The 27009-nt window shown below is 43.2% G+C and overlaps 1 protein-coding gene and 1 long non-coding RNA gene across 9 annotated transcripts in view; one reads left to right on the plus strand and one right to left on the minus strand.

The window, feature by feature from the left end:
* Positions 1 to 27009, minus strand: part of GABRG3 (gamma-aminobutyric acid type A receptor subunit gamma3) — a 578435-nt gene that overhangs the window by 478980 nt on the left and 72446 nt on the right. The gene's annotated exons all lie outside the window — the stretch shown is intronic.
* On the plus strand, positions 10522 to 21871 carry LOC128348763 (uncharacterized). Its single transcript, XR_008318299.1, has 2 exons — positions 10522 to 10795; positions 21232 to 21871. It is a non-coding gene; the product is annotated as an uncharacterized LOC128348763 (long non-coding RNA).

The following is a 27009-nucleotide window of genomic DNA, read 5'->3' on the forward strand; positions in this document are numbered from 1 at the left end:
AGTTTTATATGAGGGATGAGTCAGAATTAATTAACTGTTTTATTTTCTTTAGAACTGTATCTGTAAACAGAAAGGGGGAAATAACCTTCTTGCTCATGCTGTCAGCACATTAACATCTCAGAGAGATAAATGTATAAATAAATAGGCTGAATACTGGATGAAATATTTTACTTGTGAGTTCCTCGTGTCATTGAACTGCAATGATGTCATGGAATGTTTACAAACATTCTAACTGCAGGCAATTACATGTAATTAAAGAAATGTTCTCTGCAGTTAATTTTAGGACAACTGAGGGTGGGCTTTGTAAAACCCATTGCAAGAGGAGAGGGATTTTTAAGCCATCTGGGCACATGAGTTTTTCTGGTCAGCTATGAGTTGGGGGAGGAGGCAGTCAGAAAAAGAATGCAAATACCTGGTTTCCCTAAGAGAGCTACATTGATGGGTAGGTTTTGGGACACAGAATTTGGAGGCCCTAAGTGAGTGCTAAAAATGTTTAGCATTATGATTAGCTATTTGCTGGTTGTCAGAATTCTGCTCCATACTACCCCTTATGGTAACTTGCTGCACTGCAAAAGCTTTTGAGCTTCAATCTTTCTGCTGGCCCCACCCTAAGAGACCTGTTATTGGTTCCTGTGAAAAAGGCCAATTCCATGCTAGGGATCATTAGGAAGGGGATTGAAAATAAAACGGCTAATATTATAATGCCTTTATACAAAATGATGGTGCGGCCACACCTGGAGTACTGTGTACAATTCTGGTCACCACATCTAAAAAAGGACATTGTAGAACTATGAAAAGGTGCAGAGGAGGGCAACCAAGATGATCAGGGGCCTAGAGCACCTTTCTTATGAGGCAAGACTACAACACCTGGGGCTATTTAGTTTAGCAAAAATGTGACTGTGGGGAGACATGAAAGAGCTCTATAAAATCATGCACGGTGTGGACAAAGTGGAGAGAAAGAAATTCTTCTCCCTCTCCCATAACACTAGAACCAGGGGTCATCCCATGAAACTGATTGCCAGGAAATCTAGGACCAACAAACAGAAGTACTTTTTCACACAATGCATAATTCTCTGCCACAAGATGTGGTGACAGCCAGCAACCTGGATGGCTTTAGGAAGGGTTTGGATAACTTCATGGAGGAGAAGTCTATCAACGGCTACTAGTCGGAGGGCTGTGGGCCACCTCCAGCCTCAAATGCAGGATGCCTCTGAGTACCAGTTGCAGGGGAGTAACAGCAGGAGAGAGGGCATGCTCCCAACTCCTGCTTCTGGCTTCCGGCGGCATCTGGTGGGCCACTGTACAAAACAGGTTTCTGGACTAGATGGGCCTTGGGCCTGATCCAGCAGGGCAGTTCTTATGTTCTTATGTTCTTATGTTCCCTTCCAGAAAGGAAAAAGTATAAGAGGCTTCCTGTCTGAAGCTACCTTTGCCTTTGGGCACAGTTGTCTCAGGATTGCTCCTGTCTGATTAGTTTGACCCTTGCATTTGTTGCTAGCACTGCTTTTCTGCAGGCTCCCAGAAGCCTCTCTGCTTATATTTGAGACTGCAGGTACATGGGTCTTACTTTTGATGTGCTCAGGAGCCTCACTGCATCCTGAGCCCTCTTTTTGTTGGCATATTGGGGATCAGTCACTTAGCAGTCGGTGGGACTGATTTAGCAGCTGCCAAAGCATATGGAAAGGGAACTAGCCTTGTGCCTTCCCCATGCTGGGATACCTAAGTAGACTCCCAAAGTTAACTCACAAAAGTTAACTCTCCTTTCAAGGTCTCTCTGCACAATTGATCCTCCTTTGGTTTACCTCCATAGATGCCTCACAGGAGCTAAAATACAGTATGGTAGTCAGATAATGCTCCGCAGTGCAAATTCCCTCCTTATCAAAAGAAGGCTGAACTGGACAATAGAAACTCAGAAATGTACCCATTAAAACAGGGATCCTCAACATTGGGCCGCCAGATGTTATTGGACCAACTCCCATAATCCCCAACGAAAGGCCACTGGGGCTAGGGATTATGGGAGTTGAAGTCAAACAACATCTGGGGGCCCAACATTGAGGATCCCTGCATTAAAACACTGATTCGTTTACTAGGTGCCTCAGAAAGCATGGAACTTATTTAAAATCACAGTACTACAAGCACAGTTGGAATGCATACCAAGAAGAAGGAAAGGCTCAGGAGGACACCAGAATTGTTAATAAGTAGAGTCAGGGAAGCTATAAAAGGGAAGAAAACTTCCTTCGGAAAATGGAAGTCCTGCCCAAATGAAGAGAACAGAAAGGAACAAAGGAAAGGAACTCTGGCAAAAGAAATGCAAAGAGACAATAAGGAATGTAAAAAGAGAGTTTGAGGAGCATATAGCCAGGAGTGTCAAGGGGAATAACAAAAAATGTCTTTAAATATATCAGAAGTAGAAAACCTGCCTGGGAGGTGGTTGGCCCCTTAGATGATGAGGGTGTGAATGGGATTATCAAGGAGGATAAGGAAATTGCAGAGAAGCTGAATGAGTTCTTTGCATCTGTCTTCACGGTGGAGGATACTGACCATATACCCAGTTCCAGAACTGAGTTTCTCAGGTTTAGCAGCTGAAGAACTGAACCAGTTTGAGGGGGACAAGAGAAGATGTGCGAAACTGTCTCGAAAAACTAAAAATTAACAAATTGCCAGGGCCAGATGTTATCCACGCAAGAGTTCTGAAAGATTAAAATATGAAATTGCTGATCTCCTAGCAAATATATATAACTTGTCTCTACCATCAGACTCTGTACCAGAGGACTGGAAAGTAGCTAATGTAACTCCAGTTTTCAAAAAGGGATCCGGGGGGATCTGGGAAATTACAGGCCAGTCAGTTTAACTTCCGTGCCAGGTAAATTGATGGAAAGCATACTTAAGGACAAAATTGTTGAACATATATAAAAATAGGCCTTGCTGCAGGAGAAGCAGCATGGCTGCTGCAAGGGAAAGTGTTGCCTCACTAACCTTTTGGAGTTCTTTGAGACTGTCAACAAGTATGTGGATAAAAGTGATCCGGTTGACATAGTATACTTGGACTTCCAAAAAACTTTTGACAAAGTTCCCCACCAAAGGCTCTTGAGTAAACTTAGCAGTCATAGGATAAGGGGACAGGTTCTTGTGTGGATCGGTAACTGGTTGAAGGACAGGAAACAGAGGGTAGGTATAAATGGAGAGTTTTCAAAATAGAGGGAAGTAAGAAATGGAGTCCCACAGGGATAGTTACTGGGACCAATGCTCCTTAACATGTTCATAAATTATCTAGAAGTTGGGGTAAGCAACAAAGTGGCCAAATTTGCAGATGATACTAAACTATATAGAGTATTGAAATCCACAAAAGATTGTGAGGAGCTGCAAAAATCTTTCTCCAAACTGGGCGAGTGGGTGACAAAATGGCAAATGTGGTTCAATACAAGCTAGTGTAAAGTTATGCATACTGGGGCAAAAAACCCCAATTCACATATACACTGATGGGATCTGAGCTGTCGGTGACTGACCAGGAGAGAGATCTTGGGGTCGTGGTGGACAGCTCACTGGAAGGGTCAACTCAGTGCATGGCAGCTGTGAAAAAGGCTAATTCCGTGCTAGGAATCATTAGGAAGGGGTTGAAAATAAAAATGCTAATATTATAATGCCCTTATGCATATCCATGGTGTGGCCACATCTGGAGTACTGTGTACAGCTTTGGTCACCATATCTTAAGAAGGATATTGTAGAACTGGAAAAGGTGAAGAAGAGGGCAACCAAGATGATCAGGGGCTTGGAGCACCTTCCTTATGAGGCTGGGCTACAGCATCTGGGGCTCTTTACCGTGGAAGAGAGGCAACTAAGGGGAGACATGATCAAGGTTTATAAAATTATGCATAAAAGTGGAGAGAGTGGACAGAGAGCATTTTTTCTCTCCCTCTCTCACAACACTAGAACCAGGGGTCACCCCATGAAACCGAAAAATGGGAAATTTAGGACCAACAAGAGGATGTACTTTTTCCATACAGCATATAATTAATCTATGGAATTCTTTGGCATGGGATGCGATGATGGCCACCAGCTTGGATGGCTTTAAAAGGGGCTTGGACAAATTCATGGAGGACAGGTCTATCAATGGCTACTCGTCTGGTGGCTGTGGGCCACCTCCAGCCTCAGAGGCATGATGCCTCTCAATACCAGTTGCAAGAAACAACAGTGGGAGAGAGATCATGCCCTCAGCTCTTACATGTTGACTTCCCAGAGGCATCTGGTGGGCCACTGTGTGAAACAGGATGCTGGACTAGATAGGCCTCGGGCCTGATCCAGGAGGGCTGTTCTTATGTTCACACTGCTGAATCACCAGCTGTGTTCTACAGGTAAAGGGAAAATATACAATATCTCCTTCTCCATGTAAGTTTAAAATAAACGGCCAGACAATATGTGTTAGTTAAAGTAATGTACATGTGAGATTCCATTTAGTACTTAGTACTTACACTTTGTGCCTACTTTGTCATCTTTATGAACAGAGGCAATAATATTTCATTTAACAGCAGTTCCTTTTTGTGTGATGTGTCACTTGTTATCTTGTTCTGTGTGATCTATATCCCTTTTAAGAGTTTGACTACACTACAAACCTGTATTGGTTTGGTTCCAGATTAACTATCAGGTTTCCCACACCCAAATCTAGAAAATTATAATTTGATCAAGTAGCAGAGAACTCCCTCTAGCCCTTTTTACAAAACTACAATTCCCAGAGTTCCCTGAATAGAGGGAATAACTGTTAAACCAGTGTCTATGGTGTAGACATGAGCAAAGACTGCAAACTATTCTGGAAAAAGACACCACATTCAGACATCCAGGAGGGCTGTTATGTTCTTTGGCAGACTAAGAAAGTATCTGATTGTCAGAACCCATACAACTTTAAGGTACCAGACTTTGTTCTCAAAGATCTAACCAAACCCTCAGATGCGCCCTTTAAAATTTGACCAGAATTGACTGAAATATGATCTTCCAATACCCTCTCAAGAATTGTAATTGATAATGTGAGATAATATAATTTTATACTGTTTCTTGGCTACCTTGCTGTGAGGCCCAACAAATCCTAGTGATGGAAATATGTCTTCCCATCTAATATCTTTAAAAGATATTAAAAGATTTAATATATTTTAATATCTTTAATGAATCTTTAAAAGATTCATTGCTGAATCTTTTTTGCTACCTTGTTTCTGGGGCTTCATATGACCTGATCCCTTTAGCAAGAGCAGACTAAGTACAATCCAATTGACCTTTGCTCAAACATTTCGCACTTGCTGTCCTAAAAGGACATTAGATTTTGCTGGATTCAGCCTTGACATACAGTGCCTCTGTCATATTTGCTTTGGACATCTGTTTCTGGTAGCGGGGGGAGGGGGGATACTGTGTAACTCAGAAGCTTGCTTTTGTGATTTTTAACAGTAGTTGAGCTAATAAAGCTATCATATCTCTTGCTGTGTGTTATTTGTACCTTGTGACTACTGAAGTAAGTGGGCGGTTGCAGCCTACTGCAATCATCACAGGACACTTAGCAATGAAACTTGTAGAACTGGCTTCAGATTATCAAACTGGTAATCTCAAAGGACTTTCCCTTCCAGAGAGAACTCCATCACAACCGTCTCTGGCTACGGAAATGAAGAGGAGGAGAGCTTGGCCTGAGTCACTAGTCACCAGAGGACCCAACAGCTGCTTGGAGCTTATGCCACCCACTCGCCCGTCATCAGCAACTCCATCAGGAAAGGGAAGGTACCAGCATAGCCCCAGCTATCTGCCTTTCTCTCCCAGAACTAACTCCAGTTGTCAGTGTACTTGTAGTTGTCCTGGTCCCCATCACTGGCCAGAGGACAAAAACGGCCTAAGGGATTGTGCTTCCATCCTTTGAGCAAGAACCTTAGGGTCCAAAACCCATCATTCTGGAGATGGATATGACATTTTTTAAAAAGAGGTCTTCCCCCACCTAGGAGGGGGCCAGGATGACTGTTTCATTCTGTTTACTGATTCACATGCATTATTTATAAATGTCTCCTTCACTTGAATATAGGTTGCACTCAATTATATTTTAGAAACTGTTATATATGCTGTAAGAGGACTAAATAATTTAACTATGAAAAAAATGCAGCTACCATAAAACCAGCCTAAAAGGATATTGGATGCCAGTTAAAAAAAGATTTGACAAGCCACATAATGAGACTTCTACTGTCAACTGAAATGCCCCAATAGTCTAAAGCAGAGGACAGTGTCTTCACAAAACATCTTGCAATCAATAGGACTGCCTGGCAATTTCTTTCCTTTAAGAAAATCATAAGAACACAAGAAGAAGAAGAAGAAGAAGAAGAAGAAGAAGAAGGAGAAGAAGAAGAAGAAGAAGAAGAAGAAGAAGAAGAAGAAGAAGAAGAACTTCCTTAATTCTTCTACAGGCTTTCAAAAGATAATCTTGCAAATCTCCTGTGGAAAGATTGAAAGAGACTGAAAATCGAAAAAAGAAAACACTCAAATAATTTGCTCTATGGGCCTAATTTTGGAGGACCCCAATAAAGGCAAATATTATGCTGTACTGAAAAACACACACCACAATTTGTAATATTCAGGCACAATTTACATATTACTTTTATCACGTGGGCACAACTTTACCTTTTACTATGTAAAACATTCTGTGTGATTCCTCCCCCATCTCTGTGATGTCACAGGTGCCTGGTGCTGGCATGCAGATAAATCATGTGATACAAACAGAAGTGCAACAGATGGCTCACTTAGTGAAAGCATGGCATAGCCATCACATGGAAGACATATGAGGCAGCCCTTATCCAATCAGTGCAATAAATAGACAATCCTTTGGATTTTTTATAATCATGACCTTTGTAACTTGTGAGTGAGTGTGTGAGTGTGTCTGTGTGAGAGAGACACTCACTGGCTCAAAGAACTATCCATAAAATAAGGGTTCTTCCACAGCTGAAATTAGGTGTACGTCTATTCCAAGGCACCTAGATCAGTAGAAATGTCTGCAAATTGGACAATTGTTCATCACACTCTAAAAAAATGACAATAAGTGGATGGGGCCATAGGTCAGTGTTAGGGCTTTATATGCAAAAGGTGTCAGGTTCAATCTCTAACACTTCCAAGCTTGGAAAGAAGACTCCAGCCTGAAATCTTGAAGAGTTACTGCCAGTCAATGTAGACAATACTGAGCTTGCTAGATGGACCCAAGGGCTAACAGACAGTATTGATCTAGATGGACTCTATATAAGGCAGTTTCATATGATCCTGAGAGTTCCACAAATACTGCATTTTTGCATAGTAATGTACTTGCAGCAAGATAGTTTTCCGTCTCCCAAGTACACAGGACTCAAGACATGCTGATTTTCTTTTCTGAGGAAAAGACAGCACTTTGCATCTCACAGATAGAACTCAGGACACAACTATCTACCTCATAACAAAGAAGATGTGTATAACAACTAGCAAAATCAGACATGGGATGGACTATTGAACTGAAGGAGTTCTGCTCCCTCTTCGTGTACCTGAATCAAACTTGGAGGGATTTCCAGAGGCAGCCAGATAAGTTTCATTTATTAGTATTTGCACAAATTACCCAGAATAAAGTAATATCACAGATGGGATGTGAATCCAGATCTATCACATCTAAGCTACCTTCAAGTTAGATCTGTGAGCCTTGTGCTCATTTCTTCTCTTTGTCATGGTCTGTCTGTTGGAAGGCTGACCTCCCCTCTCCCATGTACAAAGGATTATAGACCTCTTTACAGATTAAAAGTACTCTATAAATAAAAAAATCACAAATATTGATATTTCTAACTAACTTCTTTAGTTTTGTGAATTAAGAGAAATACGGCAAAGCCTGGAGTTAGCCTAGAGAAAGAATGGATGGGGAACATAAAGAAGTGGGGCTGGATGAAGATAGCCACCTTGGAGTTTTCTGGACAGCAGAGTCTCACTCTCAAAGAATTAAAGCTGAAATGCAATGCTCAGAGAAGCAAATTCTTTGTCAAATTCCAATCATTACATTTATAGACATAAGATATTCTATGAGGTTCTTCACACGATTAGTGTGAAGTGCCTTACCGAGATCTCTCTGAAGACGATCAAGCCTGCAGCCCTGCACACAACTACCAGCTCCGTCACGGAGCCAGTGGGGGCTGCAGGGATAGGGTGCCATCTGTCCCAGGATGCTCTGCAGTGCATTCTGGAGAGACACCCAAGGCCGGGAGGCTGGCTGCAGCCTCCTGGTCGGGGGTCTACTCATGTGTCACCACCACAAGCCCGGTGGTTCCCACGATCACTAGAGAGTGGGCTAGGCTCCCTTAGTCTGCTTTCCGGTGATCATGGGATCAGCTTCCTTGCTTTGTTATTTCTCTCCAACTTTGCTCAATTTTGTCATCCACAGTAAATGGGCCATTAGTACAGAGCACAATATCAGTCACCCAAATCAATCAATTTCCTGCAGCACTGGAGCTCTGAAACACACATCTGCTTTCATACCAGGAGCTGCTCTTCTCCCCCACACCCCCCCCCACAAGATTGAAGTGAACAGAACTGAAGATAAGAACGCTCCATATGGATTCTAGATGGCATCTAGAACTCTGGAATAGAGCAATTAGTTTCACGTGCAATGCTAATTTCATTAATTCCTGGTGGTGTTCAAAATGTTGCTGTCTGACAGTTATGAAGATTGCCTAGTCAATTGTTCTTCCTTAAAGTATGTTAATGTTGCTTAAAAGCCAGTAGGTGTTTCTTCATGAAAGTGAATTGTTAGGCTTTTCACTAGATACAGAGACCTCTTTGCAATGAGGGAAGCCATCAGAGTCTGGGAAGGGAGAGAGCCTTGTAGGAGTCTAGGCACTGTTTGCCTCCACCTGCACTCTATGAGGTCATTCACACAATCGAAAACTGTGTTCTACCTGGGATTGGGAACTGTGTGTACTCCCAATTTTTGATTGTGTGGAAGCAAGGTTAGAGGGAAACCTGGGTAGAAGTGATTGTGTGGAAGCAAGGTAGGAGAAAAAGCTACCCAGGTTTTCCTCTTACCTTGCTTCCACGCAATCACTTCTACCCAGGTTTTCCTATAATCTTGCTTCCACACAATCAAAAATTGGGTGTACACACAGTTCCCAAACCCAGGTAGAACACAGTTTTCGATTGTGTGAATGACCTCTATTTGTATTTGTATTTATAAATGAACCACATATTAAAAACTAAAATTAAGAAGCCCCATGAGCCTCCAGTGCTCTCTCTCATGCAAAAGAAGACAAACCCAGGTAACACTGCCCTTGGGACTTCAAATTCTCACCACTCGGCAAAGTGGGGCTGCGTAACAGTATCAGTGTGCACCTAAAGGGCACATTTCCCTATAAACATGTTCTCATAAGGCAGCAAGTTTTGGCTTGCCTGCTGATGAATGATTGTGTTATGGGGGAAATATCATTTCATTTCAGCACAGGCTGGGTTCTAATCCTTATCTAAATTGAGCTTCACAGTGGTTAATCTTTTCAGTTGTAGGCGATGGCAAGTATTACGAAGGCCGCAGGCATTTCTGTATCCCATTACAGAGGTACACAAATATGCCTAGAGCCAATGGCAAATCTCTGGATTCTATTCCATTTTTTAAACACACACAATGTGAGATGCTATTTAATGGCAGCTAAAAGTAAAAAACTAAATTGCACGTCTACCTACAGTAACAAGGGAAATCTGGGGGAAGCCCCAGATCTCAAGTATATAACCACCAAAAGGATTTCCTGCCTCCTCCTTGACCATTCTCTCTTTTGGGTTACACAGAAGTGCTCAAATTATTTGTATGTTTATACTGGGTAGTTTTGGGGGGATTTAATAACATTAAAATATTGCCAGAGAGCCAAATAGAAACGAGAGAGAGAGAGAGAGAGAGAGAGAGCATATTTCCTTAAATAATGATGCTCTTTGCCAGGGGCGTAACTATAATAGGGCAAGGGGAGACAGTTGTCTGGGGGCCCACTGCCTTGGGGGCCCCCAGAGGCAAGTCACATGACTGACTCCCCCAGCCATGCACCTGCCTGGGCTTCCTTCAGTTGTATTCATCCTCCAAAACTGATGGGAGTGTTAAGACCTGGAGCTACCAGAACAGCATGTCTTTCTCTAGCACCATTAAATCACTTGCATCATCCACAATTTACAAAACCTTTTTAAAAAATAATTTAAGATTTCTTTACTTCATTAGCTGAGCTTCAGTGAGGGGGGGCCCATTTTAAAATCTTGTCTCTGGGCCCACTCCAACCTTGCTACGCCCCTGCTCTTTGCATGCTACTTGTTGAAAAGTTAGTATATTTTTTCAGATCGCTTATTTTTTCACTAGCGTGTTCGCAACATCAATGTCTGTGACTTATCATCTGGCAGTAGGTGTCTGGCTAGTCTGTTTGGATGTCATGCTGGGACTGTGCAGGCAAACAGAGAGGCCAAAGTTCCTACAGGTAGTTCATTGGCTTAGCTTTCACAGCCTGCGTGGGCAGCCTACATTTACTAGGCAGCTCAGTGCTAAGGAGGTCTTTAGAGCCCTAAGAATTATAATTCCGAGATCCATGCAGAAGGTCCATTTTCCGATTAAACCATAGAAGACTTGTCTACATGGACATCCAAATGACATATGGATGAGTGCAAATTTAATACGTGGTTTTAGAGTCTTTCAGTGGAAATGACAGGACTAAGCCAGAAGCCTCATGGAAAAAAGAAGACTGGGGAAGTTACTGGAGAGAAAGAAGTGGAGAGAAAATTAGTTGCTTGCAGGCAAACTAATTGCAGAGACGTAAGTTTTGGGTGGTATAAAAATATGTTAAATAAATATAAATAAATAAACGGAATAAGCATTGTTTAACAGAGGGAGCTTCTGGGAATTATTGGCAATAGTGTTTTGCATAAAATAGTATTTAAAAGAAGCTACAGAATTCTGACCAGTCTCTATCTCTGCACTTTAACATATATAATGGTTGTCCTTCTCCCTAGTAAGCATCAATTATTTCAACTTTTCTTACAGTTATCCCTTCTATAACTCCATTAATATCACCACAGGTTGATTCCATCCTGAAATATTAAAGCTATTTTATTAAAGTAATTTTATATACACCCACCTTTATAACACACCAGCAGACACCAGATAGCAGTCTCTTCAGAACAGTCATAGAAGCAAAGAATCTCATCATGATGTAAAATGGGAGACACGCATTTTCAGGATCTTTCTGACTAGGGACACAACAAAGGCTGCTTTCAGACGACACAGAGGTCTGTGGCAATTGTTGATAAACACACTCTGTTCTGTGGCAGCTCCAAGTAGTGGGGTGTGTGTGTGGGTGTCCAATTCTCTGTAGTGACCAGTCACACAGGGCTACGTGTCCCATTAAACTTTTTTTAAAAAAAACTGTCAAGGAGATCAGGATCGGGACCATGGAATAGGGCAGGATTTTTATCCCCCCCCCCGCCCCCGGCCGCATTGCAATCCTGACAAAAGTCTCTCCTTGACAGTATTTGTCCCAGGACAGGACCTGCTAAATGAAGCATTTAATGTAACATGTAGTTTTGTCCACAGTGAAGCTGACCCTAATGCATCCTCATCAGTGGTGCTCTTACCCCTGGACTTTGAGGCCAAAATCCAGGGCCTCCACACCCCCTGGGGCCCCCCAAATCCTCTCTAGTCTGTCTTGTGTGGTGTGGTTGCTGCTGGCCCACACTGCGCTGGGCAGCCGAGTGTGATTGTGACCTATGCCGGGTGTTTTAGAGATAGAGAGGGGAGTGGGGAAAGAAACATGTGGGATGGGAATATGTTAAGTTGTGTGTTGAAATGTTTCTGTTACTGCATGTTTGCATAAATATACCTGTTTTATATTCTTACATACTTGTAAGTTCAGTTGCTGTTTGTGCCCTCAAGAACCCATGTGTTAAAAATACTACGGGGCTATTCTTACGATCACAAAAATCGGGCTAGGAAAATCCTAGCCCGGTTTTTGTGATCGTCAGAACCACCGGGCTCGCAGATGAGTCCGGTGGTTCTGGAGCGGCTAACCCGCTGCTGTAGCCCGCCCCTTAGCCCGGGTTTGCGGAGCGAACGCTCTGCAAACCCAGGCTATCTGCTTGTGAATAGCCGCGGCACAGCCTCCCGGCTCGGGGGTCTCCCCAGTATGCCCTGCGCACTCACGCAGGGCATACTGGGGCTTCCGGGGGCTGCGCGGTCCCCGAGCTCCCCAAGCCCCACAGGCTCCGTCTCGGAGCCAGCCACCATGTGGACGGCTGATCAGGCCACCCAGGGCTCCCTGCTCGCTTGTGAGCAGGGAGAGCGGGCTTAGCCTGCTCTTCCCACTCACCCGTAAAAACCGGGTCTCCCTGATCGTGAGACCCGGTCCTACGTGTGTTACTGTGTGTGTGTGTGTGTGTGTGTGTGTGTGTGTGTGTAGGGGGATGATGCTTAACAGTGCGGGTGGGAGAGGGGGCTCCAGCAAGGGTGGGCCTGTCCAAAGGCCCTTAGGTCCAGGCTCAAAAATTACCTAGGTGCACCTCTGATCCTTTTTATGGTTAGGGTGTCATTTTGGTTCATATGCTTAAAGCTGAAATTAAACAAGTTGGTTAACATGCTTTAACTACTCTGTCATTCCCATTATCAAAATGTGATCAAATGATGGGTTTTCCCATTCTTCCAGCACATGATTCTTTGCGAATTATCAGTACAGAATGCGTAAAGATGTGATCGCATTTATATGAAATTTGCAAAGACCTGGTATCGTGAGTGTAATTTTATTACATGCATTTCTTGGCACATCAAGGGAGTAGGAGGAGAGGACTGGTTATGAAGAATGCTGTCTCAGGAAATGGTGTTGAACTATCACCTACAGATACATTCCACCCCACAAATTCTACTTAATAGTTCATTGTGATGCTCCCATTGTACCACAAGAGGGGAGGAAGTAAATGAATAAATCTCCCTTCTGATTTTGTCATCACTGGGAAAGTGGGCTGGAGGGGGGAGAGAGGAAGATTCTGTCACCACTGGGGGGGGGGAGTGGGGGGAGAGGAGGAGAAGCTCACAGCATTCTAGCCAACAATACAGCTTGATAGCTCATCTCAACCTCTAATGAACTAATCTTTGCATAATGCATTGAGCTCAATTTGGATCACTTGACGCTGTTTTGCCTTTAAGATGGAGAGATGTTTTGTGAGCATGTGGTCAAGTGGGAATTCAATTCAGAGGCAGGAAGAGATTTAGAGAGAAACAGCAAAGACATGGAGAAGCCTTTCTTATCAACTGACATGAGCTGGGCACTTTTAATTCCATAATTACAAAAGAATCTAGACCATGCTTTTCTACTCCTGCACAAGGTTGACTTGAATGAACAGAGACCACAGAAGAAACAATCAGTTGGCTACACCCAAAACAAAAGGGTTATTGAGGAAATACATATTGTATTATATTGTAATAATAGGAAAGAGAGAACATGTTATAATTGATAATAGGCACATTTTCCATCTTGAATTTCAAAAGTGATTTCTAAATTAAGAGATTTGATCATAGTTCCAAATGTGCACAAGACTAATTTGCGTTGTTCGGTTCAAATCCTAACCAGCCACCAGTTCAGTTTGAATCGGAACTGGTTTGGGCCCAGTTCGGAGGTGCTAGGTGCCAATGAATGTATTTTAAAGAAGGTTGACTTACTGCCACTGAGGGCTTCTGCTGCCTCAGGGAGTGCTGCTGGGGGTTCACTCGTGAGGGTTCACCAGAAGCTCCCCCCTGCTCGCCTCCCTTCATCTTCCCACAGGCAGGTTCAGCCTGTTTTGGGGCTATTACAGGCCTGTTTGAACATGATGTAGCCATTTTTGGCCTGCACGTATGCGCAGTGGCAAAAAAAAAAAAAAAGCCACTGTGCTCACAAACGGGGTCAAAATGGCCCCCAAATTGGCTGAAAAACCCCGTGGGGAGATGGGGGAAGGGGGAGGGGGAGCCTCCAGAAACCCCCTGTGGCTTCAGTAGCACCCCCCGAGGCTACAGAATCCCTCAGTGGTAGTAAGTCAATCTCTTTAAAAACCAAATGTATTGGTACCCGACACTCCTGAACTGGACCCAAACTGTCTGGGGGACGGGGGACGGGCGGGTGTTGGCTCAACTTCAAACCAAACTGGGCTAGTCCAGGCTTGAGATCAAGCCAGTTCAGGCTCAAGATCAAGGTGGTTCACACATTCCTATATGAAGGACGTTCTAGTCCAGCATCCTATTTCCAGCAATGGCCCAATACTTCTGGAAAGCTTACAAGAGCATGAAGGAGATAAGTCTCCCCAATCTGCCATTAGATACTGGTATTCAGAGGCATATTGATTGAGAACATTATGGTTCTTCCATTGAATTACCATGACTAATTGGTGTTTCCATGATGAATATATCAGATCTCTGTTTAAAGTTATCTATCTCAACAGTGATTTAAAGCTTTATTTTTTGCAATTCTGAGCCCACTTTGGCATTAATGGGATCTACGCACTCTGTTTTGCAGCACTGCAGTCATGTTGTATGTATTTCTGGTGCTCAGGAATATCAAGGACAGAACACAAGCATTGAGAGCCTGAGTTTATCGAGACAAACGCATAATTATAAAGAACAGGAAGGAGCAAACCAGTAGTGCACTCAAGCTCTAGTATGAGTTAGCTGGATCTACACAGAATTACCAGATCACAGAGATCTGGGATCACAGTGCAACTGGAAACTATGCAGCCACTTTACCATTTTTATGAAGTGGAAGCTTAGTATGGTGGCTATCCATGAAGCCAATGCAATTAGTGCAGTGGACGTGGCTTAAAAGAGAATTGACAAGATCGTAAACATCACAGATGTCCTGTGGATATCCCCCTGAGAGTTGCTATTTCATACAAATGTTATGAAAGCTTTAGCAGCTTTAGCAGAGGGAAGAAGAGGGAGGAAGGGAACTTATTATCTACCCTGTGTTGTCAGCTAGGGTTGCCAACATTCCATTGCCTGAATATGGAACACAAGTGTGTGTGTGTGTGGGGGGGTCATCTGTGGGTGGGGTCATCCTAGAAACCTGAGTAGCAATGCATTTGTAACAACAACAACAACAAAACAAGCCCCATGATTAAACAAAGCTTCTTGTTTACATAGACCATCCCACGTAGACATAGAGCAAGTGTCAGGTGAAAAATTAAGAGAATCCCCCAGGTTTACACACACACACACACACACACACACACACACACACACACACACACACACCCCTTCCCCACTGAAAGCCTCACTGAAAGGCTTTTTTTTAATCTGCCAGAAGTGGTGAGCCGGTTAGCAGGAGTCTGTAGGTCTATTTACATTTGATAAGTAAACAATTAGCAACTTGCAAGATGTAAATAAAACCTGGCAATTGCTCGTGCAAGTCTGAAGAGCAACTGGGGCTTCATTTGTGAATTTTGTTGTTTCTTTTACATTATAATATGGATTTCATCCAGACTTCAAAGGGCTCAATGCAAATGCATTGAGGGATGAGAGAGAGCCACAGGCTCTGCCATTAATACATGAAAAACAGAATGCTGTTCCTGTCAAGGGATGTTTGCCTCAGATATGGAACTTCCCCTATAATACGGGACTGTGTGTCACCCTGCCCTGGAAGATGGTGAGTATTGCTTGTGATGAGTATAAGCAGCTGCTCTCTGTCTTTCTGAGGCTCTCTCTCTCTGGGAGCAACATTGCTGCAGACCTCTGTTGGTGGAAGAGCTTCAACTTCCAGGAGGGCCCAGAGTGCTGACTCAGCAGTTTCTGCTGGGCCTTGCATCATTTCCTGGGCTGTCAGCATAAAAGAGCATGCTGCCCTGGCAGCAAGCTCACTGGTGGAGTCGTCACCAAAGATAGGGTTGAGAAAGAATCCTGCCTGCAACTTCGGAGAAGCTGCCTCCAGTAGACAATACTGAGCTAGATGGACCAATCGTCTGACTCAGTATATGGCAGCTTCCTGTGTTCCTATGAAGGAGACAAGCTGCACCTCAGCTCCTGCATCACATGGCTCAGCAACCTGCCACTGCAACCTGCCTCATTGGATGGATGGTCGGTAGGGTGCTGGTAGAGAAGGAGACAAAGGATGAGAGAGGCTGCTCATGGGAGCAAAGTATTCTGAGTGCTCCCCAGAACTTCAGACACCACATCAAATGCAAAAAAAAAAAAAAAAAAAGTTATTTTGTCCCCCAAAAAGTTACATGTCCTCTATAAAAGTCCCTAGTGGTGCTGCCTTTGCAAATGGTCCAGAAACTGCAGTTGGTACAAAATAGGGCTGCACGATTATTAACTGGGATTGGACACTTTGATAATATTTCGCCAGTGCTTCGTCAGCTGCACCGGCTTCCAGTCCATTTCCAGGCCCAATTCAAAGTGCCGATTTTAATCTTTAAAGCCGTAAATGGCTTTGGACTGGGTCACCTGAAAGAGCTCCTTGTCCCTTATGTCCTGACTCATACCTTAAGATCTTCTTTGGGGGCCCTGCTCCAAAGTGGGTGACTACTAGGGAGAGGGCCTTTTTGGTGGTTGCACCTGTTTATGTAATAGCCTCCTTAGTGAGGTTCACCTGGCACCATCACTTTGTTCTTTAAATGCAAGGTGAAGACCTTTCTGTTTGCTCAGGTGTTTTAAAATCGATTTCTTTTTTTAAAAGTTTTTTAAAATTGTCTTGGTTTGATGTGTGTGTGTGTGTTGCGATTGGTGTGTTTTATGTGTTTTAATTGGATGTTTTAATGTTGTGTTGTGAGCGGCCCAGAGAACAATTTATGGGACAGCAAAAAAAAAAAAAAGTTGTATTATTATTATTATTATTTTACACAGTCAGACAGGTGTTATTGACTGGTTTCTTTTATCCAGACATCGAGTCCTTCCCAAGGACCTGGGATGCCAGAATTTTATTGTCAATGTTGTTGCTGTTGTTATAGATATCGTCGCAGAATATAGGCTGTTCCCAGTAAAGCTGCTTTTTGTAATTGGCTGATGGTGATTTCTGTGGCCCCTATGGTGCTGAGGTGCTCTTCAAGGTCTTTTGGGACTGCACCCAGGGCGTCAATTACCACTGGGATTATTTTGGTCTTTTTCTGCCACAGCCTTTCAATTTCAATTTGTAGATCTTTGTAGTTGGTGATTTTTTTTATTTCTTTTTCTTCTATTCTGCTATCCCCTGGTATTGCTATGTCGATTATTTTGACTTGTTTTTCTTTCTTCTCGACTACAGTTATATCTGGTGTATTGTGTGGCAGATGTTTGTCTGTTTGTAGTCAGAAGTCCCATAATATTTTTACATCATCATTTTCTTCAACTTTTTCAATTTTATGGTCCCACCAATTTTTGGCTACAGGTAGCTTGTATTTTTTGCAGATGTTCCAGTGTATCATCCCTGCTACTTTGTCATGCCTTTGTTTGTAGTCAGTCTGTGCGATCTTTTTACAACAGCTGATTAGGTCGTCCACGGTTTCATCTTCTTCTTTACAAAGGCGGCACTTGCTGTTTGTGGTGGATTTTTCGACTTTTGCTCTTATTGCATTTGTTCTTAGTGCCTGTTCTTGTGCAGCCAGTATTAAACCCTCAGTTTCTTTCTTCAAGTTGCCATTCTTAAGCCATTGCCAGGTCTTGGTGATGTCTGATTTTCCACTTATATTGTGCAAATATTGACCATGCAGTGGCTTATTTTTCCATTTTTCTGCTTGCTTCTTGACTTGTTCTTTCTTGTAGGCCTGCTTTGTTTCATTGGTGTTGAATAGTTTCTCGTCAATGACCATTTGAAGTGCATCTTCTTCACTGTCCTTGATATATTCTTCAAGGCCTCTTTTCTCCTCCTCTACTGTTTGATGGACTTGCAGCATTCCTCTTCCACCTGAGCTGCGAGGGAGGTATAGCCTATGTACATCACTGCGGGGGTGCAGAGCATGATTGATGGTCATGATTTTCCTGGTCTTACGATCTAGCGTCTCTAGCTCAGCCTGGGTCCAGTCTATTATTCCTGCAGTCTATCTGATAACAGGTATAGCCCAGGTGTTTATGGCTTGTATGGTGTTCCCGCCATTGAGTTTGGACTTGAGGATTTTTCTAACTCTCCTGATGTATTCACTTCCATTTTTTCTTTTAACTTCAGTGTGTGCAATGTTATCAGCCTGGAGAATGCCCATGTATTTGTAATGTTCTTTCTCTTCCAAGTTCTTGATCTTGCTTCCATTGGGCAGTTCTATTCCTTCTGTTTTTGTTATTTTCCCTTTGTTCATTATTAATGCAGCACACTTGTCTAGTCCAAACTCCATTGCTATATCGCTACTGAATATACGGACAGTGTTTAGCAGTGATTCGATTTCTGACTGGGACTTTCCATACAACTTCAGATCGTCCATGTACAGCAGATGGCTGATTTGACTTGATGTTTTAGATGTTTGGTATCCGAGGCCTGTTTTGTTGAGTATTTGTGAAAGTCGGGTCATGGCGATTACAAACAACAGAGGGGATAGTGAGTCCCCTTGGAAAATGCCTCTTCTAATGCTAACCTGTCCAAGTGTCTCGCCATTGATTGTTAACTGTGTACTCTACATGCTCATTGCTTTTTTAATAAATATCTGAATGTTTTTGCTGACACCAGTTGTTTCTAAACATTTTAGTATCCATGTGTGAGGCAATGAGTCGAAGGCTTTCTTGTAGTCAATCCATGCAACACTTAGATTGGTTTTTCTTCTCTTGCAATTTTCTAAAATCATTTTGTCAATCAGCAGCTGGTCTTTTGTGCCTCTGGTGTTGGGGCAATTTCCTTTCTGTTCAACTGGAAGCTGTTTGTTAGTTAATAAGTATTGCATCACTTCATCTGCTATTATTCCAGTTAATAATTTGAACATGGTTGGCAGGCAGGTTATCCATCTATAATTACTTGGAACTGCACCTTTTGCTGGGTCTTTCAAGATGAGATGAGTTTTCCCAGTTGTTAGCCATTGTTCAATATCACCTCCTTGCAAAATGTGATTGAGCTGTTTTGATAGTTGTTTATGAAGGCTTGTTAGGTGTTTAAGCCAAAAGCCATGCAGTTCATCATCGCCTGGAGCAGTCCAATTTTTAATTTTCTTTGCTCTTTCACTTATTAATTCTGGTGTTATTATTAGATCTTGCATTTGTTGGTTACATTTTTTGACCTCTTTCATCCAGCCTGCTTTTTTATTATAATCTATTGGATTGTCCCATAATTTCCCCCAGAATTGCACTGTTTCTTCTTTATTTGGTGTTTCTAGGTTTCTTGCAGTTTCTCCTTCTATGCTTTGGTATAAACGTCTCTGATTCGACTGGAATTGGAGATTCTGCCTGTGTTGTGTAGTTCTGGATTCGTATCTGCTAATCTTCTTTGACACTGCTGTTTTATTACTTCCAGAACTTCTCTAATTATTATTTGCTGCTTTATTACTTCCAGAACTTCTCTAATTTTCCTTGAATCTAGGTAGTATTTTTGGATCAGATACTGTTTGGTGTTTTCATTCTTCAGCTTCTTGTCTTTCATATCTTTCAATTTACTAGCATCTGATCTAAGCCTGGAGATTTTATTTTCTAATCTAATCTTCCATTTAGCTGATGTACTGCTTTCTATTTTTACAGGTCCATTGATCTTATATCCGAGTTCTTTTGTTGTTATTGTTGCTGCACTGTACATTAGTTGGTTTGTTTCTTGCAAATTAGTGGTTGTTATTTCTGCAAGTGCAGCATTGACATCTTTTAATACCTGAGCAAGTTGTTTTTTGGCAACTGTTTTCAGAGCTGGAAGTCGAACCCTGGTGGTTGTTTGGTTCATGTGCTCAGTTATTTTTTGCTTTAGTTCTTGTTGCTTTTCTGTTAAATGGCATTCGGGTTTTTGTTGTAAAGGCAAAGGGGAGGTTGCCTGGTTTTTATTTTGAAACAGTTCAGCAACAATGGCATCCTCTATTTCCAACACCTCCTCCAGCTGCGCCTGAGCAACTGCTTCAGTTGGTGATAATTCTTCTTCCATATCTTGAGCCTGTGTTGCTCTTTGCAGTTCTTCCAGTTCTTCCAGCACAACTCCTGTGAATACTTTATTTCTTATTATGAATCTTCTCTGGTCTGCTAGCCTTTGTTCTGTTATTTCTGTATCTGGATGCTTCTCTTTCCAAATTTGGTACATTCTTTTTAAATAACCTCTTCTAGTTGGACTAGACTTGTAATAGCAGATCATTATTTCCTTGTTGGCATTTTTTGTATATTGTTTTCGGTCAAGCGACATTTCTTCCAGTAACTTTGCTGTCTTCAGCCCTGGTTGCTCAACTGAAGATCCTGAGTCCTGTTGCCCACTTGCCACCAGATGTCCAGGGACTCCAGCACCTGGCGCGGTCCTTGTTGACCCGGGTATAGATTTATTAAAGTTACATCTCACCATATTGTTGATGGGAGAGGCACTCTTTGTCTGGCTCCTCTGTTGAGACCTGTCTAGTATGGTTGGACCTCTGGCATAGCTCTCACCTTCCTCAGAGCATGCAAGCCCCACATATTATTATTATGTAATAATAATTACCAGAGCATGCAAGCCCCACATTATATTATTATTATTATTATTATTATTATTATTAAGATGATGATGATGATGATAATGATGATTACAAACAGTTTCTCCACATAAACAAATCCCAGCCATGAACCCAGTGGTATCCTCACTTGAACAACAGTGTAGGATCTACACATGCATGAACTGGGACAAAGACATCGGAGTCCTGCAGGACAACAAAAAGAGTAAGACCCTCCAGATTATTATTAGCACCGCGAGTATAATACGGTGGAGGCAAAATCTACTGTAAAATTTTCAGCATAAAAATGTGATGATTTGAAAAATATATCAAGAGTAGTATCAATGCAGTTTTCATTGTAAGTTAAGTTATTATACAGATTATTTAACAATACAGGACAAAAAGTGTATATTAAACTCCTTAGCATAACAATAGTAAATAGAAAATACACACATTTCTTACCACAGCAACACTGAATCCGACCATTCATGATGTAAAGGATGCTGGTTTTGCTTAACAATTTGAAATCTATACCAAGTCTCACAACCCACAATATATTTTGAGACATTGTTTAAAAACCTGCTCTAGTACAATTGTTGGCATTTTTATATAAACAACATAAGGGGATTCCTCTGGAGTTTGCTTAGTTTAATGCAACTAAGAAAAGCAAAAATATTTTTATTTTTGTTTGCTTAGATGTTGTACATCTACACTGGCTGCCGATAAGTTTCCAGGAAAAATACAAGGTGCTGTTTATAACCTATAAAGCCCTAAACAGCTTGGGCCCTGGGTTTTTAAGAGAACGTATTCTTCGTCATGAACCCCACCACCCACTGAGATCATCTGGAGAGGTCCATCAGAAGTTGCCACCGGGTCATCTGGTGGCTACTCGGGGACAGGCCTTCACTGCTGTCCCAAAGCTTTGGAACATGCTTCCTGCTGAAATAAGAGCCTCCCCATCTCTGACAACTTTTTAAAAGTCTTTAAAGGTGCATCTATTCACCCAGGCTTTTAATCAAATGTAGTTTTACAAGTTTTAACATTGTTTTGAAATGTTGTTTTAAAATTTAAATTGCTGTAATGTTTTAACCTCTTCTGTATCATTTATTTTGTTTTAACTATTGTTTTAATTTTTCTGTTGTCATTTGTTTTAACTAATGCTTTAACTTTTTGTTTTTGTTTGTTTGCTTTGTTGTAAACCACCCAGAGACGTGAGTTGTGGGTGATATTTTAAAATGTTAATTACATACATACATATACATACATACATAGATCTTAGTTAAATGTTGACAAAATGCATTAGTATGAGAAATAAAGTAAACATTTTACATCAAAATCTTTCCAAATACTGTCATTTAGGTCTCTGTTCATCAAAATAATTGGTTGGTTGGTGCCAATTATTTAGTAATTTATGAAATCAAGTAGAGTAAACTTTCTCCCTCTCTCACAACACCAGAACCAGGGGTCATGAAACTGATGGCCAGGAAATTTATCGCCACCAAAAGCAGTGCAAAATTAATCTATGGAATTCTCTGCCATGGGATGTGGTGATGGCCAGTAGCTTGGATGGCTTTAAAAAGGGCTTAGACAAACTCATTGAGGCAGGTGCGGCTTGTGAATCGCCTCCGTCACTCACCTGGCTGCTGGTGGGGGCTCGCTTCCACGGGAGCCAGGTGAGTGGTGGAGGTGATTCCCCGCCACGGGGGCTGCTAGGCGGCACGGAGCACTGGCTCCGTTTACCTTAAAGAAGCCCCCCCACCCCACCCGAGGCGCGTTCACGAGCAGCACCTGCATGGAGGATAATAGCTCTTAGTCTTTTGGCTACAGGCCACCTCCAGGCACAGAGGCAAGATGCCTCTAAATACCAGTTGCAGGGGAGCAACAGCAGGTGAGAGGGTATGCCCTTATCTTTTGCCTCTGAGCTTCTCAGAGGCATCTGGTGGGCCACAGTGTGAAACAGGATGCTGGACTGAATGGGCCTTGGGTTTGATCTAGCAGGGCTGTTCTTTTCTTTTCTTATCCAAATTACAAATACATTTAACTCAGGGGTTCCCAAGCTGTGGTACTCCAGATATTGCTGAACTACAACTCCCATCACCCACAGTCACAAGATATTGTGGCTGGGGATGATGGGAGCTGTACAGCAACACCTGGAGTACACAGCTTGGGAACCCCTGCATTTAACTGATCATTTATATTCTTCTGAGGTCAGATTTCATCTACCCTGTTCCAACAAAAATTTTTGTTTCCCAAAACAAAAATGGGACTTGACTCGAGCCCTTACTGCAAAGAAATCTTTTTTTCTGTTTGCAGTGGGAGCAATGACATCAGTTGTCACAATTTCAAAACTATTCCAATTGCTTCTTGACTCACAAGTACAATATAAAGGTCAGAAACTCTGATATGCAAGCGTGGGAGGGAACATCTTTTCACTTTTGTTAGATCCGAAGTTAGATGATATTGTTAGAAAGGTAGAACATACATTCAACATGGTATTTGTAGGTTTCTGAAGGGGATGCATCTTAGTTCTAGTGAATACAAGTCAAAGTAGGTTATGATTTATGCAGCCCTGGCAGTGGATTTTGTAGGCTAAGGAGTGAGTGACATTGAGGATGAGTTCCTGAAGGTCAAAGTATTCATAGGAGGCTACAAGGAGGAGATCTAACAGGTAGAGAAATGAGGTTGTGAGTACTGGTGGAGCTCAAAGGAAAGCAAGCTTGCTAAGAGATGATAAACAATGAGGTCATTCACACAATCAAAAACTGTGTTCTGCCTGGTTTGGGAGCTTTGTGCTCCCAATTTTTGGTTGTGTGGAAGCAAGGTAGGAGGAAAACCTGTATAATTTTTCCTCCTATCTTGGTTCCACACAATTATTTCTAACCAGGATTTCCTCCTAACTTGCTTCCACACAACTGAAAACTGAGAGCATACACAGCTCTCAAACTTGGGTAGAACACACTTTTTGATTATCAGAATGACTTCTATGAAGGACAATGCAAAAGAAAGCTTAAACCAATGTGATATCTGAGAGGAATCCAAAGGGTTCAAAGTGAAGTCACATGATCAGACAAAATAATTATTTTATCAGAGATTCCTCTGGGTCATTCCAGTTTTAGAGGAACTTAATAGACAGCTATGTTTGTTCCTTTATAATACAGTTGTGACTAACACTGCAAAATAAAACAAAATTATTGAGTCAAACAGACAAAAGTTTATTTTGTTATGGGACTTTGATGATTTTCCCTTAGAGACCACTCTGAAATTATCCATAGAATCAAATAATTTCAGTTGGATGCAGTAGAGGCCCATATTAACAAGTGGAGGAGCAGAAAATGAGGCACAGCTACTCTAGTACCAGCAGCCCCTCTTTGGCTGCCTTCTGGCCCCACCCCAGCTTTAACTGAGGCCTGCAGGCTTATCATACATCTGGTGGGGAGAGAAAACTCCATTCCCGATCATTCCCGACCAGGCTCCAAAATACCTAGGTGCACCTCTGAATGAGATTTGTTTGTAGTTCTTCTGCAACAGTGCTTTATTTCTTGTATCTCTTTGAGAATGTATGCCTTTCCTATGCTTATCCTGTAAACAAGTGTCTTGCGCTGGTAAGGTATGTGGATTGACTGTATTACCTATAGTTGCTGATCCTCTTCTTCTTTTACCTTCACACCTCTCCCTCCCCCCTCCTGAATTACTGAGGCAACTATCATTGGAGTAGAAGAAGAACAGAGACAGCTGTTTGAGCTGGTGTGTTTTTTCATCTGAAGGACATTTGCTTTTTAACAAAAGAGACACTTGTGAAAACAAACAGGAACATTCCTGCTGATAAGAATTGACTAACAAAGCATTCGGATGTGCCATCTCTGAATGTGAAAACGTTTGATATGGGATTGATGACTCTGTGGTCAGATGCATTGACACATTTGCAATGCTCAGGACATTGATGAGGAACATATGCTATAAATAAAATAATTTTAACTGTATCAGAAGACCAGCCATGAGCAGTTCACTAGCTTGCTTTAGAGCTTGTTCTGGGACACAGACACACACACACACACACACACACCCCGACTGCTACCCAGCTGACATTATCCCAGAACAAGACAGAGAGGCTATTCTCACGTGTGGTGGAAACTAGGCTAAAGGAACCCAGCCACTGCACGTGTGAACTGCCGGGAGCCACATGGCTCCCAGTGGCAAGCCCACTTAATTGCCCTCCTTAAGTCATGCCTGCTCTCCCCACAGATCCTTCTTAGGCTTTCCACACTGCTCGTGTGGAGGGCCTTGTGGCCTTTGCTGGTGGTTGCCACTGCAGGGAGGAATCAAGGTAAAGACTAACTTGCCTTTTTGACGCCTTAGAGATCCATCTGAACCTGCGGCTCTACACTTCCATTGTACTCCAGCTATGAGCACAAGCTACTGCCAGCCTTCATTAAGCCACATGACAGATCTGGAAGCTATTCTCACGAGCAGCAGAAACCAGGCTGATGTATCAGGGTAACCTTGTCCCCAATAAGGAGGTTCGTTCCTGGGCAGATGGAGCCCAATAATCAGCCCAAATGAGAGGACTTTAAGATCAAAGGTTTTATTCTGCCTTAAGAACAGAGGTGTTACTTTGGCTATTTGCTCAAAGCAAGACAAAGGAATACTCAAACATCCATACCTTTATACAAGACAAATGCAAAAGTCATCCTCACAAGGAGACAGCCTATTGATGCCAAGGTGCCTAACCAAGGCCAGAAAACACACTCTAAACACGTACGCAGGCAGACTGCCAACATCTTCCTAGTCATATCAACCCCTTCACATATCGGCTTCACTACATTCCATAGCCGGTCGCAGTAACCTATGGGGGATGGAACATTACTAGAGAAACATAGTTGTGACAGTGCTTTGCACTGACAAGCAAAGAAACATCTCTTGCAGAGAACCATTATTTCAAACTAATGCAGGCTGTGCAATTCTATGCATTTCTAATTTACTATACATCAAGGCTAAGGGAGCCCAGCTTGGTTTCTGCTGCTCATGGGCACCAACAGGAGCCACATGACTCCCGGCAGGAGCTTGGTGGCAAGCCAGCTTATGGAGCCTATGGCTTAACCTGGGTTTGGGGCACGAGCACGCCCCCAAAATGGGTTAACAGATTGTGTGTCTGCAGTGGCTGCTGGCAGTCATGGCAGACACACACGGGAAGGGGGAGAGGTGCATTACCGGTGTTTGGGGGGGTGAGGTGCCACGTGGCAGCACTTCCCTTCACCCAACCCCTGGAGCTGCTGGGTGAGGCGCGGGCAAACAGCAGGAGAGCTGCCACTCATCTGCGCTGCCAATCCACCCGCCCAGAGCCCAGGCTGTGATTAGGGGTGTGTCCGAACCGGTCTGGAGGCCATTCTAAAGGCCTCCGAACTGTCCAGACCGGTTCGGACTTGGCTGGTCCGGGTCCGGGTGGGGGGTCTTCCTTTGAGGGCGGGAGGGCTTGCTTACCCCTCCCGCCTCTTTGCCCCCTCCAGCACCCGTATTCTATTGTGTAATTGGGGCGCTGGAAACCAGCCGCCCCTGCCGCCCCCCCGCGAGCGGATTAGGGGCAAAAGAAAGCTACTGCCGCCCTCCCTCTTCCCGGCGGGTAGACCGGGCCTCCGGCGGAAGTTCCATTAGATCAGGTGTCCTATCGCGCGTGCGCGTGCGCCCAAGGCCCCAGTTGGGCCTGAGACTTTGGCGCGAGAGGAGCTCTGTTCGCGAGCTCCTCTCTTTTTTTTGCAAACAATGTGGTGAGCACTCGGGGGGGGCAGCAGGTGGGAGGGAGGGGGGCGGGAGGGCGGCAGTAGTTTTCTTTTGCCCCTAATCCGCTCGCGGGGGGGCGGCTGGGGTGGCTGGTTTCCAGTGCCCCAATTACACAATAGAATACGGGCACTGGAGGGGGCAAAGAGGCGGGAGGGGTAAGCAAGCCCTCCCCGCCCTAAAAGAAAGGCCCCCCTTCGGTGCTGGTCCGGACTGCTCCGGACCATGCACATCCCTAGTTGTGAACGTCTGTGGGGAGGTAAGTACTTTCAGGCTTCCTCGCTGCAAAAGAGGGTAGCCTTCTTATGCAATCGAGAGAAGATCTTCTTGGTAATATAAGCACCTCCTCCTTCCAGACTGATTGCTCTATTTCCTCCCCGCCTTTTCATCCTCATCTGATCCTGCTTCCCTCTCCTCCTCCTCTCTCACCCTCCTCTCTTCTTCCCAATGTTAGATATTGGTAGCTACTTAGCCACAGCATGCACACCCTGGCCAGCTCAAGTTTTCATTGTGTGTTTATTGGCTTAAGTAAACATTTTGAATATACAATCTGTGTCTGCTTTTTGTGTTCTCTGCCAGAACTTGCTGTATCTTGCATAGGAACTTGAGAGCCCGTAGAGGGCAGTGTCAGTGTGCTCAATTCCCTTAATTCTGGCATAGCTCCAAGGCATACACAGAGTACAAGGTCACTTGGCCCACAAC

Source organism: Hemicordylus capensis, chromosome 3, assembly GCF_027244095.1.
Source record: "Hemicordylus capensis ecotype Gifberg chromosome 3, rHemCap1.1.pri, whole genome shotgun sequence".
Lineage (NCBI taxonomy): Eukaryota > Metazoa > Chordata > Lepidosauria > Squamata > Cordylidae > Hemicordylus > Hemicordylus capensis.